This window comes from Notothenia coriiceps, unplaced genomic scaffold (genome assembly GCF_000735185.1).
Source record: "Notothenia coriiceps isolate Sejong01 unplaced genomic scaffold, NC01 NC01_scaffold00038348, whole genome shotgun sequence".
In the NCBI taxonomy this organism is placed as follows: Eukaryota; Metazoa; Chordata; class Actinopteri; order Perciformes; family Nototheniidae; genus Notothenia; species Notothenia coriiceps.
This window is the reverse complement of record NW_011371049.1, coordinates 41,178-46,092: the sequence shown is the minus strand read 5'-3', so window position 1 is coordinate 46,092 and position 4,915 is coordinate 41,178. Positions and strand designations below refer to the sequence as shown.

At 41.9% G+C, this 4,915-nt stretch overlaps 1 long non-coding RNA gene across 1 annotated transcript in view; it reads left to right on the top strand.

Annotated features, from left to right (window-relative positions):
• Positions 1–427: 427 nt before the first annotated feature.
• LOC104968147 (uncharacterized) overlaps positions 428–4,915 on the top strand; it is a 15,872-nt gene continuing 11,384 nt past the window's right edge. The window contains exon 1 of the long non-coding RNA XR_800795.1: positions 428–440. This is a non-coding gene — a long non-coding RNA (uncharacterized lncRNA). The remainder of the gene's footprint in view (positions 441–4,915) is intronic.

Here is a 4,915-nt window from a genome sequence, read left to right as displayed (position 1 = left end):
CCCCTAAGATTTAATCTTAACCCCATTAGCCTGTTCATTTATCCCAATCGGGCAAAATGAGCTTTTCATTAGAAGACCTGCAGAGACAGAGAGAATGTATTCCAATGTGATCAAAGGCATTGCTATTTTTGGCTTGTTGCTGTGAACCCATACTGAAGTAGAACCCAAGTTTAGAAATAAATGAATTCAGATTTATTCAGAAAAAGTGAATGAAATGCTGTCAGGTTACTTACACATCAAACCTTAGATTTTGTTTCTCTTCAAAAAAGAAATCCAGGACAAACTTCCTGACGAAATCTGGATTCCGAGTGTTATCGATTACCTCTGTTCTGCCAAACTAGAAAAAATAGAAAGAAAGTGATAATTGGTGTTAATGGCAGCAGTCTTGACTCAACCAATGTTAACAAGTCCACATCAAGTGAAAACCACCAGGGACAGAAGTGAATACAAATTCATGAGGTTCAACAGCAACCCACATTACTATTGTAATATTTCACACAGGATTGGAATCCAAAAATACGAATCTCTTTGGGAAACACTGTATCACACTGAGATTCTTTGTACTATGTGCTAAATTGTGTGTCCCTGGAGAAATCAGACAGCTAAATTCGAGCTACATTTGACCAAGGTCCAGCCTCTCTCCTGTGCCAGGCCGTCTCTCCATCTCCCTTACAATCACACAGGTAATCCCCCCGGTGGACGCCAGACTCGCCTACCCTCCCCGGCCCGACAGACCCATGTAATGAGCTATTGATCTCGGCACTGCCTCACCGCAGCCTCAATAACTCGATTTGTGTCTTTAGTGCTCAGCGCACATAATCCATGCTATCAACTGCGTCCCCAGCATACCCATTACCAAGGCCATGCAGGGGAGTTTAGTGGACCACAGACCCTACCTAACGCATCGACCCGAAAGGAAACTCCTTGTTGTGTTTCTATTTTTGGGTTGAAGGCCTTTGGTTTATAATCTCACACAGGGGTGATTGGTTAATAATAATAATAATAATGCATTTTATTTATATAGCGCTTTTCACAACTCAAATACGCTTTACAGTATGAGGGAGGGTAGACAAGTAAATATAGCAAAATAAAATAAACAAAAAAAGGCAGTCAAGAGGAAGTTGATTGAGAGGGGGGGGGGGGGCTTATGGGTAGACAGAGTTGAAAAGATGTGTTTTGAGGCAGGACTGAAAGACTGTGAGGGACTCGGAGTCACGAAGATCTATAATATATAGATCTATAATAGGAGCATGGGGCATGCGTCAAGGTTAGGTAATTGGCAGGGAAGTTGGTTTTTGCTGTCCTAGATTAATCTGTTTAGTTGGAAATACAATATCGTAGTGACATATTTTTGTAGGCCCACACAGAAGTTAGCATTGAATTTGGTATATTGCAGAAAATCAGCTAAACACACATTTATGATACGTCCATGTTTTGTTCAGCAGGATAATCGCCACATATTAACAGCACTTTTTCATTTTTAAAATGTAAAATCAATCACCAGAAGTAGCGTCAGGCTTTAAACAAACTACATCACGGCGGCATGGCTGCTCACATTGCTTAGCTAATGGAGGACTCGTTTCAGATTGATGACGTTTAGTAGTCTCATTTAGTCACTTGTTAGCAAATGCTGTTTTTATGACACATAAAAACATTTTACATTCTCCAGGCGGGTTGTTTCTGATGGATTGTGTGTTGGAGAACAAAACATATAAATTATCTTCAGCCTGTGTTAACCTTATTTCAGGCTCCTGGCCACAAACACGTTCAAAAAACAATTGCCTTTGATACAAGGAAACTGAAAAGTGGTAACATTGACACACAACATCTATTGCACGTCTGTTCGTCCTGGGAGAGGGATCCCTCCTCTGTGGCTCTCCCTGAGGTTTCTTCAATTTTCCCCCATTAACTGTGGGGTTTCTTTGGAAGTTGTTTCTTCAAAGAAAGAGTGTCAAAGGACAGAGGGTGTCATGTTCATATTGTGTAAAAACTGTAAAGTCCAGTCCACATTGATTCAAATGTAAAATGTGTGATATTGGGCTATAAATAAACTTGATTGATTGATTGATTGATTAAAAATACTACCTCATTTTGAGGTTTTGGGACTCATTCCTCATTGTTGGTTTTAATTAGGCTATGTGTAAGGACTAACAAATGGTTCTGACACTAATATAATGTAGGGTATTCATTTCACCTAGCTGTTTCCTACACGTTTGAGTTGCTTAGTAAACAGAGAAGAAACATTCAGTTGCATAATAACAACAGCAGTGCACAAAAGGAAGATTTGGTTAAACGTTGTTCCCATGTGTGTTCATGCACAGTTGTTTTGCAGTGACTTGTCAAAGATGTGCATACATTGTGTTTGGGGAAAATTAAGTGGGCTTTATGCTGAGCTTGGCACTTTGTTTGTTTTCTTCATCATGACCTTGGTATAGAAGACTCAACACAAAAACCTAACCTGCATTAGATTGAATTCAAGCTCAGAATAATCAAAAGGTGTGTGACATTAAAGTGGGGTAGGTAAGTTTGAGAAACCGGCTTGAGATACACTTTTTGTTATATTCCATGGAATGCTCTTAACATCCCGCTAGCAAATGAATATCTTAAGTGCTTTGACAAAAATCCATAAAAAAATGTCATCTGTGGAAGCCGTAGTACTGTAAAAAGCACGACCAATCATTTTAGCCGGCCCGGCTACAATAACTTGATGGCTTACCTGCCTGTCAGCCTTCCATCTGTGCACAAACTTATCTCGTGCCCTCATTGGTCATGTGTGCGTTTGTGTGTGTTGGAGGAGGGGCTCTTTAAGGAAGTGGCAGATTTTTTTCCGGCTGTGTATTTTCGAATTCTAGCGCACTCGAGCTGGTTTCTCCAAAATTACATACCCCACCTTTAAGAAAAGCTAATGACAATAACATGGGGACCAGACAAGGTGAAACAAAACAATGAAAATAAAGAAAGATTAAATGTGTACAGACCTTTTTATATACAGTCTATGGTACAGACCAGAGGACACTAGAAACGAGAGCAGGAACACAGGCAGGACCTCTGGGAACCAGACAAGAACATCAGACAACGATCTGACAGAGAACACAAGGGGAGACCGGGGGTGTTTCTCAATGTCGAGGAAGGCTGCTCCAGAGCCTCTATTTCAAGCCTACTACGACGTCATCGAGTCCCGCCGAAGGCCTGTTCCAATGTCCAGCATACTTGGAATTCTACCGAGCCCGGCGTACTTCGTAGCGAGAAATTTCGATGCTGCACATGTGTAGACTTCGCGGTCTTAAAATCCCCACAATGCTTTGCGCACGGACCAACTTTACCCAAATCTGTGGACGGAAAATGTAAGGCGCCGGGGCCTCTATGACGCAGCACCTGCACACTTGCTACCTGTTCCATCTTAGTTTTCCGAATGCAGGAAGTATTCTTGCCTCGGCTTCTGAGGAAGTGACTCAGAGACATGTGCTAGCAAAGCCAAGCGTATCGGACATTGAGAAACACCCTCATGGTTCCTTCGGTGGCACTCAATGACGTAGTATGCTTGAGATAGTGGCTCTGGAGCAGCTTACTCGACCAATTGAGAAACACCACCATACACACAAGACTAATCCACGTAGTCAGACACAGCTGTGGGAGGCACTGTACCCAACCACAAGGGCAGCAGTGAACACAATCACACAGGTGGAAGACTAGACAGGAGTAAAACCAGACAAGACACAAGGACATAATACATTTAAAAAATAAAACGGGGGAAACAACATGAAAACCAGATCACATGGATGCATCCAGTATCGGTATGATGCTTACCCTTTAGATTAGCACGGAGCATGGGAACTGCTAGGCAGAGTCGCCGTAAAAAGCAATGCCTCATAAATCTGCAACCGCATTCATATGGTTATATGTTGCATCCTCTATGATCTTAACACCAAAAGAGTCCCTGAGGCCTGGACAATTCAAGACTGAAACCTCAAATATGAACACGATGGTATACTGATTGAAGCAGAATATTATTTTAAGGCACATTTATTCAAGCCATATGAAAGTCGAGCAATTCCTTACTATTTTGATTATTCAGATGCATCAAAATAGTAGAGTTTCATACTTATTTTTCATATTTATTTTTACTGTTGTGATTAGCCTTCTTTGCTACTTTTAAAATGTTAAGTGCTTATGAATGGAGTGGAGGTTGAACAGCTGATTCTAGATCAGGAAGCTATCAGAGGCTTTTCCACAGCGGTCAGTGCTCATGTTCGATGACTGAACTGTTCCAGCGCCGTTACACACACACAGGACACGATGACTCAGTCGTGTGGTCACTTCACACACACACACACACTAACATATTCTATATGCATGCACCACATACATCAATGGTAGTCTGCTGAGTCAACGCTTCACACACACCAGGACGTGTCAAGTGAGGGTGGGTGGGGCCACAGACAGGACTCTTAACACTGCAGTCACACCACCACACACAAGTGTGAGGTGCAAGCTTTGGCACTTGTTGCAGGCATACATTCGAGTAGAAGAGAAAGTCGCCAGGGAAATGTCTGCTGCGTGATTTCGTAATCACCTCTCCTTATCTTATTCAACAATAATGCAAGTACTATCATCTTATTTATTGTTTCCGGAAAATGTTCATGGAGACAGTGGCGACTGTTCATTTAAGGGCAGGCACAGCCCCACCTAGTGTCGCAGAAAGTATTATTAAACATATCATTACAAAAAAGCAAAAAATAAATTAAAAAAACCGGGATCAATGCCCCACCTCAGTGTCTAAAGTGAACGGGTTACTGTAAAAATCTATACTGCGCATGCTCCATGCCAGAGTATTGTCCCTAGTTAATGTGTGTGGCAAAAAAAATTAGACATAGGGGCTGTGACTGCTGCCTCCCCACCATACGTCCAACTCTCA